This window comes from Hypanus sabinus, chromosome 4, assembly GCF_030144855.1.
Source record: "Hypanus sabinus isolate sHypSab1 chromosome 4, sHypSab1.hap1, whole genome shotgun sequence".
NCBI lineage: Eukaryota > Metazoa > Chordata > Chondrichthyes > Myliobatiformes > Dasyatidae > Hypanus > Hypanus sabinus.
The window spans coordinates 49,451,440-49,464,765 of record NC_082709.1 but is presented as its reverse complement, the minus strand read 5'-3'; the positions used below and the strand labels follow the sequence as shown (position 1 = coordinate 49,464,765).

At 44.5% G+C, this 13,326-nt stretch overlaps 1 protein-coding gene across 1 annotated transcript in view; it reads left to right on the top strand.

The window, feature by feature from the left end:
* Positions 1-13,326, top strand: part of LOC132392745 (parathyroid hormone 2 receptor-like) — a 144,330-nt gene that overhangs the window by 67,973 nt on the left and 63,031 nt on the right. The window lies entirely within an intron of this gene.

Below are 13,326 nucleotides of genomic sequence, written 5' to 3'. Positions count from 1 at the left end.
AAATCTCCGGGAGGAAGGCCCCAAATCCTCGGCTTTGCCTGTTGCTTGGCGGCTGGGGCTGGGGTCGAAGTGCTCGGTGCTCAGTGTCGGAGGGCTGGTCGGAGGCTCGAAGTTTTCGGACGGACTCAGAGTTGGCTGTGGTCGAGTGCTTCCAGGGGGCTGTATCAGCAAGGTAGCGGCGCTGGAGGTTCATGGCAGGAAGAGTTTTTCTTCCTTCTACCGTCTGCGTGAGACAATGGGCTGTCGGGACTTTGAGACTTTCTTTTTACCATGCCATTGTCTGCTCTTTATCAAATTACGGTATTGCTTTGCATTGTTGGAACTATATGTTAAATTATGTGGATTTTGTCAGTTAGTCTTTTATCAATTATGGTATTGTCTGCAGTGTTGTAACTAAATGTTATAATTATGTGATTTTTGTCAGTCTTTTATCAATTATGGTATTCTCTGCACTGTTGCAACTAAGTGTTAACTATAACTATGTGGTTTTGTGTAGGTTTTTGGTTTGTTGGGTGGTAGTGCTGGTCTCTTGACTTGGTGTGTCTGGGTAGTCTTGTTTTGTCTGATGGATTTGGAGTTCCTTTCCAGGGAACGTGCTAAGATGGTAGCGTGATATTGATACGCAGCAGCCTCTCAATACCAAACGTTATGTGTTTTTTTTTGTGTGGTCTGTTTTGTCATGTTTGTCTGTTTTTGTGATATCATTCCAGAGAATGTTGTCTCATTTTTTTAACTGCATTGCATTTGTGGTTTCTAAATGACAATAAACTGAATCTGAATCTGACTCTGAATCTGATTATAGCAGTGATGTGCAGAAGCATATCTCTGAAAGTATATCATGTTTAACCTTGAAGTGGATGGGTTATTGCAGCAAAAGACCACGAACATTCATTCAGTGGCCACTTTTTTAAGTATAAGTTGTACAGGTCGTCCCTGGGTTCTGAACGAGTTCAGTTCCTGAGTCCGTCTTCGAGTCGGATTTATACGCAAGTTGGAACAAGTACATCCGATATTATTTAGCATCAGTTAGTCAAACATTTGTCTTAGTATAGAGTATGTATTTTACCTTTCTATGCATTTAAAATACTTAAGAAATGTATGTATTCCAATAATTAAACCACTGCGCTGCTTAGTAATAATTGTAGCTTTCATCGGGCAGGGCCTTTCACATGCTCCATTATTCTCACTTCATCCTTTAAAATTGTTCCGATCATTGATCAACTGTAGCCTTAACACTTTGCCAATGACCGATGATGTTTCACCTCTTTCCAAACACTTTATTATTTCTACTTTATTTTCAATTGCGATCTCTTCCCTTCAATGGAATAGAAACACTGTGGGCAATGGGTCCTGACCTCCACAGGCTCCTGAGGTCCGCTGGGTCCTAAGGACCACCACACTGAATTCCCCGGGTCCTAAATTCCACCGCACTGAGGCAGTTTAAATGGAACAAGTGGCGGCTGTGCTGTGTTTGGGTATTTGATCCTCCTCAATATTCCGCATGGGAATTTAAACTGGAAGTGGCAGTTTTTTTTTACGAGGTTGAGTTGCAAGCTTGACATCAACCTGGCACGGATGGTACGGGAGTCACTGGATCGACATCAACCTGGCACACTCGGGAGCGGTCCGTCAATGTATCGAACTTGGGAACCTCCGTTCTCAAGCCCGGCACTGATCTCACTGCACCACCAGGCAACCTGAAAAGGCTGGGGTGGGGTGGGGTGTGGTCGGGGGAATCTTGCTAAGAAAAATTTAAGCCAAATTCAAAGTTACACACTCAACACAGTATCAACGTCAACGACTTAAAATGGTGGAAGGCATCGCTATCTTAGACAATAGACAATAGACAATCTGAATTAAAATGGCGGACGGCGTTTTCCTTCCTCGGTTCATAAGTACGAGTTGTTCGTAAGTCGGACGTTTATAACTCAGGGACTACCTGTACCTAATATATTGGCCACTGAGTGTGTATTACTGTTCTATTGAAGGATTTGCATATAACCTGGCCATTTGAAATGATATTTCACAACAAAAGGGTCTGATTCTTGCCAGTATAGTTAAGAACTAGCACTAATCACAAAAGAATGGTAAAGTGTTCTTAAAATGTTTATTTTCCTCTGCTTGCTGATTTACATAATTACTATGTGATTTGGGCAGATTGTGGGAAAAGTTGCATGTAAATGAAATCTACTGGGATGCAGACAATTTCAAAACCTGGGCTCTGTACCTCCCTCTGCATCTGGGTCCTTGACTTCCTCACTGGGAGGCCACAGTCTGCGGAGATCGGGAATAACATGTCCAGCTTACCGACTGTCAACACCGGTGCATCTCAAGGATGCCTGCTTAGGTCACTGCTCTACTCTCTCTATGCCCACGATTGTATGGCTAGGCACATCTCAAATGGGATCTATAAATCTGCCAATGGCACAACTATTGTAGGCAGAATTTTGAATGGTGATTCGGAGGCATAAAGGATTGAAGTAGATTGTGTGGTGTTGCAGCAATGACCTTATACTCAATCGCAGCAAGGCCAAGGAATTGATTGTGGACTTCAGGAAGGGGAAGTCGAGGGAGCACACTCCAGTCCTCATTGAAGGATCAGCAGTGGAAAGTGAGTGCAGTTTCAATTTGCTGTGTGTCAACATCTCTGGAGATCTATCCTGGGTCCAACATGTCGAAGCAATTACAAGAAAGGCATCACAACATCTATATTCCATTAGGATTTTGAGGAGAACTGGTATGCGACTAAAGACACTTGCAAATTTCTACAGATTTCTAACTGCACTTCAAGTTTTCTAACTGCACTGTGTTTCTAACTAATCTTCATAGAGAGATTTCTAACTGGTTGCATCACAGTGTAGTATGGAGAGGCCACTGCACAGGATCAGAAAAAGCCGTAGAAAGTTGTAAACTCAGCCAGCTCCATTATAGACAGTAGATTCCCCAGCATCCATGACACCTTCAAAGGGCGATGCCTCACAAAGGTGGCATTCATTATTAAGGACCCACATGCCCTCGTCTCATTGATACCACTATGGAGGAGATTCAGGAGCTAGAAGGTACATACTCAATTCAATGTTTCAGGAACAGCTTCTTCCCCTCCACCATCAGATTTCTGAATGGATAATGAACCCATGAACACTACCTCAGTACTTCTTTCCTCTTTTTTTGCTCTACTTATTTACATATATATGGGCTGGCTGGTGACGTAGTGGCATCAGTGCCAGACTTTGGAGCGAAGGCTCCTAAGTTCGAATCCAGCCGGCTCCAAAAGCCTGGAGAGGGATGGGCTCCGCCAAGTTTCAGATGCCCAAGACATGCTACTTGTTGAGCAATCACCAAAAAGATCGGTGACAAAAAGCTTGTCATGACGGCACAGGATTAGATCAGCATTAAGTCCTTCATGCCCTCAATGAGATCACAGCTGCTTTTCTGACCTGTCCCTTTTGTCCCCGTTACTTGGAAAAAACCTGCCAATATTCAACATCTGAAGTAATAACAGAAGGTCAAACACAAGAAAATCTGCAGATGCTGGAATGGTGCCTAGTCCGCTGAGTTCCTCCAGCATTTTGTTTGTGTCATAACAGAAGGTTTTGGAAGTGTGAGGCAAATTCTGATGAATGGTCACTAACCTGTAACATTAACTCTGCTTTTATCACCACAGACGCTGCATGACTAGCTAAAAATTTCCGGTACTTAATGTGTTCAGTGACACAAAAGGCTGCAGATGCTGGAATCTGGAGCATAAAACAAATTGCTGGAAGAATCTAATAAATCAAGCAGCATTTGTGGAGGCAGAAACAGAGTCCTGACGTTGATCATGATCCAAAACGTGAACCATCCAATTCCCCTACTATTTTCTCCTGCCTCATGTTACATTTGGTTAAGTCTCACGGAAGTGCAGAAGAATGAGGGGTAATACACTGTAGCATACAGAGTTCTGAGGTGCATAGATAGGGTAGATGTATGCAGGCTTTTCCCCCTCAGATTGGGGGAGATTTGAGCAAGAGATTGTGGGTCATAGGTTCAGGGCGAAAGGTGAAATATTCAAGGGGAATCTGAGAGGTAGCTTCTTCACTCAAACAGTGGTGCGATTGTGGAACGAGCTGCAAATGAAAATGTATGCACAAGTTCAATTGTAACAGTTAAGAAAATTGTGGATAGGTACATGGATGACAGAAGCATGGAGGACTTCTGTTGGGTGCAGGTAGTTTACACAGGGTGAAAGACCAGGCTGGCATGGATTAGATAGACTGAAGTGCTCCTTGACTGGAATCTTTTCATTCTCAAAATTAACATCAGTGTTTGACCCAACCTCAATTGCAATTTGAAAAGAGTTCCATTTTTACCACCCTTTGTATGTGTAAGTGGTTCCTTGCTTCACCCCCTCATTGGTGTAATTTTATGGCATTACTGAAGTTTGAGAGATCGATGTTCATGCTGTTAGGTTGGAAGCTACCCTGACACTAATTAACTGGAACATACATACTCACAAGCATAATGCTGACCCTGTTCCATAGCCCACCTGTGAGAGTGCCCAGACTCCACAGCAGAGTCCCCATTTGTGACAGGTCTCCCCCTCCATAGGGACAGCTCCTGAGGTGCCGGAGATCTGTGCCTACTGGAAGCCCCAGGTGAGAGACGTCCAGGATGTCATGCACCTGGACCCAAGAATGTTCCTCGGCCATACCCCTCCCAATCTACAAGATACTGGACCGTGCCCTGTACCAATTAAGATGCCAGGACCAGAGATGCATCCACTAAGCAGGGAGGATGGGGAGGGTTGGGTGACCGGAGCAAGGTTAGGAGGAAGTCGCTAGCTTGAGCTGGGAAGCATGGAACATTGAGTGGATCTTCATTGATGATGGTAGGTGCAATCTACACAAGAACTTGTTCATAGACTTCTCCACCACAATTGGTCCCATGTAGCATGGGGCCAATGTCCAAAAGAAGATCTCTAGATGCCATCCAGACTCCCTGGATTGAGAGCCATCACCTAAGAGTGGAGTCAATCGGACATGTTTCTACAGTAAGTGTGCAGTAGAGAAGCCCTGATCCATCTCCATATGTGCTTGTAGCATTGGACCAACTGTTCAATAGCGGGAAATCCCACGTGTAGCTCTTGGCTAAGGAAGAGCAGTAGCTCGAATCTCTTCTGGCATTCAAAGGGGGAGAAGCCAGTGGAGGACGACTGGAGGTTATTGTAGGAAATCTCTGCCCAGACCTTTTGGGAGCTCCAGGTCATGGGATTGGAAGGCAGTGCAGGGTTGTCTGCAGCTCCTGATTCACTCTCTCAGGCTGGCCATTAGATCGGGGGTGGAAACCTGGCAAGAGGCTGGCTGTGGCTCCCAAAAGGGGACAGAAAGCTTTCCAAAAATGGGATGTGAAGTATGGTCCTTGATCAGACACTATGTATGTCCTGAAGAAAGCAATGCCGCCTGAACACATGCTGAACCATGAGGGAAACAGTCTCATGAACTGACAGGAGCTTAGGGAGAGCATTGAAGTGAGCAGCTTTGGAGTACCAGTTGATAACCACCAGAATGGTAGCGTTTCCTCCCATCACTGCTGCCCTCCAGTGTTCACTCCGTGAAGAACGAGCTGGACCAGGACAATCTACAGTCATGCCACTCGGGAACTTGGGCTATATATTTTTTTCTGAAATCATAACCATATGTGCTGTTTATACAACGTGCTGTGTGCCATGTGCTGTTGGTAATATGTTTTACATCTTGGCCCCAGAGGAGTACTGTATCATTTGGCTATATTCGTGCATGGGGGAATGATAATTGAACTTGAACTTGACGTGTTTCCAACTGACAGGGGCAGACCAGTGATGAAATCCACCTAGAGGTGAGAGACAAGGGGTGGTGAGGCACACGCAGTGGGCAGAGCAGACCTGTATTGTGTTGACGTGACATCTTATTCTGTCCAAAAGCAGGGCAGGCAGAGATGAAGTCGTGGGCTTCCTGGAAGATAGACAACCACCAGAATCATCTTTTTATAAATTGCAGGCTCTGTTGAATTCCCAGATGGCCAACCAGAATGGAAGAGTGACCCCACTTCAATGCTCTGGGGTGCACGGTGGCAGGAGCAAGCGTGGGAGGTCCCCCCGTGGGGCTGGATCCAACTGTTGGGCAGCACTCACCTTTGCCTCTGTACGCCAAAAGAATGTGCAATGACTGAGTGAGGAGGAATGGGCTCTGGATTGGCATTGTCTTCAGAGGTGTTAAACTGATGGGAGAGAACATCGGTCCCAGTGTCCTTGCTGCCAGGATTGAAGGTGAGGGTGAAATTAAACCCAGTGAAAAAGGGAGCTCAATGGGCTTGGCAGTAGGTGAGTGACTTGGAGCCCCGAATGTAGGAGAGGTTCTTGTTGTTCGACAATACCAGAAAGTGGTGTTCTGCTTCCTCCAGCCAGAGTCGCCATGGTTCCAGAGCCTCCTTGATAACCAGAAGCTCTTGGTTTCCAGCATCATTATTACACTCAGCAGGAGTCAAGAGACGGGGAATGAAGGCACAAGAGTGCAGCCGGTTATCACAGACATCTGATGCAGCCACCTTGACGATGAATAGACGTGATGGGTCTGGGTATTGCAGACCAAGGCATTGCCTTAGTTATCAAGAATGCTTCATTTGTCCAAAAGAATCCTGCAGAGGTCTTCTTGATGAATGCATTAGTGGGAGCATTGGCCAAAACAAAAGGCATCATGAGGTACTCATGGTGGCCAGTGGGGGTATTGTCCCCAGTTGTCCCCTTCTTGGATAGAAACCAGGTTGTAAGCATTGTGCAGATATGTCTTGGAGAATATGGTTGCTCTTTGGAAATGTTCAAATGCAAAGGCAAGCAGGAGAAGAGGGTAACAGTTCTTCAGTATTATGCTGTTTAGTGGCCGATAATCTAAGCCATCCTTCTTGCTCACAAAAAAAAGAAGCCTGCCTGCTAGTGAGGTTGGTGGATGAATAAATCCTAAGGCTAATGCCTCTTTGATGTACTGTTCCATGGCCACCATTTCAGGATGAGAGAGGGGAAAGAGCCAACTCTGAGGAGGACTAATACCAGGTAAGAGGTCAACGGCATAGTTGTATGGCCGATGTGAAGGCAATGAGGTGGAATGCTTACTGAAGATCTCAAGGATGTCAGGATATTCACCAGAACACAAGCCAGGTCCACACTAGCAGTGGCACAAGAGGTGTTCCACTGACAGGGGCTTAATCTGGACTCAGACAGATATACAGACATGCCGGTCCTCACTCTTTGAGTGCCTTTACAGACCAGTTGATCAATGGGTTGTGTTGAGATAGCCAGGGAAGGCCAAGCACAAGTGGCAGTTTAGGCGAATCAACGAGATAGAAGAGAGCTGTTCCTTATGATTGCCGTCTAGCCCACGTTGGAGAGATTTTACAGAAAGGTGGGTCTCACCAGTTCCCAGAGGCCAACCATCCAGAGCCTTGACATCGATATTCTCTCTCAATTGCTCAGTTACAACTTCCCATCTTTGAGCCAGTAAGATATCCAAGAGTTTCCTGGCTGCCCCAGAGTCAATAAACGCCTGAAGCTCATTGGCCTGGGACATCCCACGACATGGAAGTTGGAGCGTTATGTGATTAGGGGAAGTGGCTTGCAGGAAGAACTGATCCAACAGAATTCCCCTTCCTGCTGATGGGTCTCCCAGAAATGTCTTTGATCACCACAGTAGAGGCAGGAACCTGTTCTCCTGCATCAATCTCATTCCTCCCAAGATAGGTGCATGTACCCCACCTACATAGACTCCTCCATGGATTGGGTACTGGCAGATGAGGGAAAAGGTGGATCTAAACATTTGAAACTCGAGGCATTCTTTCTTTGTATCGTTCAGTTGCCCGGTTGCCAATTCGAGTGGCCAGATTTATCAGGTCATCTAGGTTGTCCTGTTCGTCACACACTGCGATCTCATTCTGAACCCCAGCGCTCAGCCCACACTGGAAAGCAGTTTTGAGGGATCTATCATTCCACCTCGTCTCAACCGCAAGTATGTGGAATTTTACTGCATAGTCCCTCACTGTCCTTTTCCCTGTGCGCGGTCCATGAGTCGGTGGGCTGGAAGATCAAGCATTCTTTTGTGCTCAACCGCACCCTGTTGGAAGGACTGGGCTACAGGAGAACATTGTTTGTGTAATGCGTTGAACAGGCTGAATGGGGTTCATCTAAGAACCATGTGAAAACAGTCCTTGTGCATCATCACCTGACTGGACTTGGAAAGTCAGCTCATACTGGGTATTAAAGTTTCTACAACCGCTGGAGTAGCTGCCTTGTGGAGCAGTACGTGATTCCGATCCAGAAACTGTTAAGGGTATCAGGGCATAAGTGGCTGAGGCTGATGAGACATATACAGAGGAAGATGTGGGAGATGCTGTCTAGGCTGAATTGCAACAGCAACGGTATTATTCAGACTGACAATACTGATCTGCTGGACCGTGGTGGTGGGAGCAGTAATAGCTGCTCCTTGATTCTGGATCACTGTGGCGCGTTGCTGAATTGTCGCTGTGAGTGCTGAACCCTGTTCTTCATGTGCGGACTAGGCTTGTCACTCGGAAAGCAATTGTTACACTGCGGAGCCATTTCTGCCAACCTTGACTCCATTGACTTTAACTTCTCCTCCATCTGACCAAAGAACTTCGGTTTGGATGGGGCTTGCCAGTCTGCGAGTAGTTGTCACATTGCACAAGCCTCGTCTGTCAACCCAGCCTCTACTGACTTTAGCTTCTCTCCTATCTGCCCGATGAAGTTCAGGGCTGAGATCAGCTGCTCTCTCTCTCTGCTGGCCCCATTTTGATTAGTTGAATCTTGCTGACAGAAGTGTGCAGTTATGCACTGATCTTTTTTAAGAGTTGTGCAGAATTAAAGGAAAAAACAATAAATGCTCGGTCAAAAGGGCCATTAACTAAAACCACTCCTTTATAGTGGCAATCTAAAAGGTAGTCTTCCATCCCAGAACAAGGACAAAGATAAGCAGGGACTGTTGATGTTACTGTGCTTTTCGTTAAGAGATCAAAAGGACCAAAATTATGGGAAGAGAGTTCACATTTTCCCTGTGACTGCGTAGGTTTCCTTTGATGCTCTGGTTTCTCCTGCGTACCAAAGAGTAGACAGATCGGTAGGTTAATTGGTCACTGTCGGTTGCCCCAATGTGTGAATGAATGGTAGTTAATGAGATGTATTGGAAATGGTATCAGCATGAAAATGTAGCTGATGGTCACCAGTGCAGACTTGATTAGCCAAAGAGTCTGTTTCATTCATTGACTCTGTAAATCAGTGATGTCAAACTCAAGGCCCGCGGGCCATATCCGGCCTGGCGTACAATTATATCTGGCCCGCGAGATCATTTTAGATAGATCTATTATTTTAATTATTAATGGCCCGGCGATATGAAGCCTATGATTGTAAGTTAATACCAATCATAAAAATAATGCTTGCTCAGCAGTCTTCTTCATAAGAAACGGAATTTGTGAAGTGAAACACTTTGTAGTTATAGCAGAGACTGAGACACATGAGAACAGGCTGAAAAAACGGAGGCAATGAAAGCTGCGTTCGCACGCGCCCGACTGATCCGGCCCGCATGAAGCTGCATTTTGCCCAATCCGGCCCGTGACCTAAAATGAGTTTGACACCCCTGCTGTAAATTAACTGAGGAACCATATTCTTACACAAAGCTAAATATAAAGTTCTGTATTTCAAGCCTTATATGTTGTGTTAATTTACACAGAAGTAGACAGACTTGTGACAGAGACAGTTAAGTGAAAGGCACATTCGCCATAATTTAAGCACATGTTATTACAGGCTTGATTGGCTTTTTGTTTTCGGTGGCACTGAGCCGAGATTGTGTTAATGAGCTCATGATGTCCATTTTGAAGCAGAGTCTGATTCTGAGGGACCTCGGAATATAGTTTGTGGAAAGAGAAGTAGAGCAAAGTTAGAGGTAAGAAAAATATTTGCAGAGGAACAGTTTATTACATGATATAGATTTTCCACCAGTTTCCAATAAAAACCCGTGGAATCTAACAGCAACCTACCTCCTCCCAGTTTGCTTCCCAAAGGATTCAATTCCATTTTCCCAGCTCCCTATCTTTATTTAATCTATATTGTCAATGTAATCGTCCATACACTATATCTGATAAATCTTCATTTTTTCCTCATTTGTAATTTTTACTCCTCCAATGTTGACAGAGTCTTCACCTGTTCCTTATTCTGCACTTTAGGAAGAGTTGGCTATGTCCTTGCCTTCTATCCACATTCAACAAGAGCATGCATTGTAATTGCTGACTCCTCCAACGTCATACTACAACTCGACATGTCTTCCCCGTTCTCTCATTTCAACTCTCAGAATGAGAGTGTGTTCTTCCAAGGGTGCTTTACGTCCATCTGCACTGGACCTAATTTAATTCTTATGGCATTCTTACACTCCTGCAATTGCAGAGGAAGAAATTGAAACACTTTTACCTCTTCATTGTTGAAAGCTTCAAATACTTGTATTTAGAACATACAACAGTATGGCATTGTACAAGCTCTTTGTCCCATGATATTGTGCCAACCTTTTAACTAACTCCAAATTCAATCTGACTCTTCCCTCCTACATAGTCCTACACTTGTTTTCATCCATGTGTCTATCTAAGAGTCTCTTTAATGTCTCCAATGTATCTGCCCCTACCACCACCTCTGGCAGCATGTTCCATGCACCTACCACTTTCTGTGTAACAAAAAAAAATCTCTGACATACCCCTCCCCAATACTTTCATGCCTTACAATATTATCAATTTCTGCCCTGGAATTTCGCCTGATCAACTGGGTGGACTTTGATACTCGTACTGTGGTTTCTCCCACAATTCAGAGTCCAGGCATGGATTAGATGACCACTTTGGAAAAACACCTTCAATGAATCCACAAGACCCTGAGCTTCAAGTTGTTTGTCTCTTTATTTCTCCATCGGACTCCAACTCTGTCCTTGAGTTCCAATGCATTCGACTTGAGATTGAGGCATTTCACCTCATTCTTGGACTAGATTAATTCAATAACTGCAGATAATGAACTATTCAAGCCTTGTATCTCACATTTCTACATTCATTTTTCCCTGCCTTGCCCTCACCTGCCTGTGAGCCTCCACATTCTGCACATCATTCTCCATATATTCTGCCATATTCAATGGGATCCTACCACCATACACATCTTTAACTGACTCCCACTCTCCGCTTTCCACAGCGATTATACTCTCCATGGTCCTGTTGTCCATTTGCCACTCCCCACAAATCTCCCTCCTGGCACTTATCACTGCAAGTGGAAGAAGTGCTGCACCTGCCCATTTACCTCTTATCTGGCCTCCATTCAAGGCCCCAAACAGTCTTTTCAGGTGAGGCAACACTTCACCTGTGAACTTGTTGGGGTTGTCTCCTGTATCCAGTGCTTCCAGTGCGGCTTCCTCTACGTTAGTGAGACTTCCAATCCCACTCCCATTCCGATATATCCTTCATGGTATTCTCCACTGCAATGATGAGATCACCCTCAGGTTGGAGGAGCAACATCTTGTATTCTGTCTTGGTACCTCCAACCTGATAACATGAATATCAATTTCTGTAACTTCCAGTAATTTCTCCCCTCCCCGTTCCCTCTTCTTGCATTCCCCACTCTGGTTCCTCTCTTACCTCTTCTCTTCTTACCTGCCCATCACCTCCCACTGATGCCCCTCCTCCTTCCCTTTCTTCCATGCTCCACTCTCATCTCCAATCAGATTTCTTCTACAGTCCTTTACTTTTTTCACATCACCTCCCGCCTTCTCACTTCATCCCCTCCTCCCCCACCCACCTGGATTCACCTATCACTTCTAGTTTGTACTCCTTCCCCAACCCCTCTGAATAATTATAGTTTCTCCCACCTTCCTATTGAGTCCTGATGAAGGCTCTTGGCCTGAAATGTTGATTGTTAATTCCTTTCTATGGACGTTGCCTGCTCTGCTGATATCCTCCAGTAATTGTATGTATTATTCAGAAATGTGCCTTGCCTGATTATGCATGCCCCTTAATGCCTATTCGTATTATCTTTCAGTCATTGAACAAATTTGAGAAATTCAAGGCAAAAACATGTTTCATTCTTACCACATTTGCCACCATGTACAATAGTGTAATTTTTGGTTATTCATGCTGAAAATACAAGTTATTGGCATGAGTAAATTTTCTATCACTTTACTGTATCAAGCAGTAGTAAATCAAGGCAACTGGACTTGCTATGTTGTCATTTTGCCATTCATCCAAGAGGTTTCTTCAGTTCTGATCCATGGTGGGTAGTTTTCCGGTTTATAAACTCTGTAAATTGTTTAAAGGTGTAGCAATCACATGAGGGTCATTAAGCTTTCATTGTGTGCTGCATCTGCGAGGCTGAGTCTGGCGTCGTGGAAGTCCATAGCGGGTGTACTCCCTTCTGCCACCTGTGTAGGATGATGAGTCTATCAGGACCCTGAGGACTTGTGGAAACTGTGTGGTGGTTTCTTTCGAACTTATAGTCTTTAACATCTTTGGACTATTTTTACTGTGCCCATGGTCTGTTTTTTAAATCAATTATGGTATTGTCTGCACTGTTGTAACTATATGTTAACTATAACTATATGTAACTATGTGGTTTTGTGTAGGTCTTGTAGTTTTAGTTTTTGGTTTGTTGGGTGGTAGAGTTGGTCTCCTGACTTGGTGTGTCTGAGTAGTCTTGTTTTGTCTGGTGATTTGGAGGTCCTTTCCGGGGAACGTGCTAAGATGGTAGCACAATATTAATACGCAGCAACCTCTCCAGACTCTGGATTCGGGGATTACCAAACGTTATGTGGATTTTCTGGTGTAGTCTATTTTGTCATATGCTTTTGTGATATCATTCTGGAGAATGCTGTCGCATTTTTTAACTGCATTGCATTTGTGGTTTCTAAATGATAATAAACTGAAACTGAACTGAAGAGTCTAGAGGTAATGAAAGGGCCATTAGTCTTATCTTTGTGTGAATGGAGGTGTGAACTGTTGTGGAAACACCAAGGTAAAGATGATAGGACTGCATTGTAGCTGATAAGTGGTATTATACTCCACAACCCTCTTGTGATTGCTATAGCTTTAAATAACTCACAGAGTTTATGAACCAGGAAACTACCCACTATGGATCAGAACTGAAGAAGACTCTGATGAGTGATGAAATGTCTTTTAGACAACACAGCAAGGCCAGTTGTCTTGATTTACTACTGCTTGATATACAATGACTTGGATGACTGAGAACTTTCATAGACATATCACTTTACTGCTTCATTACTGCCATAATATTGC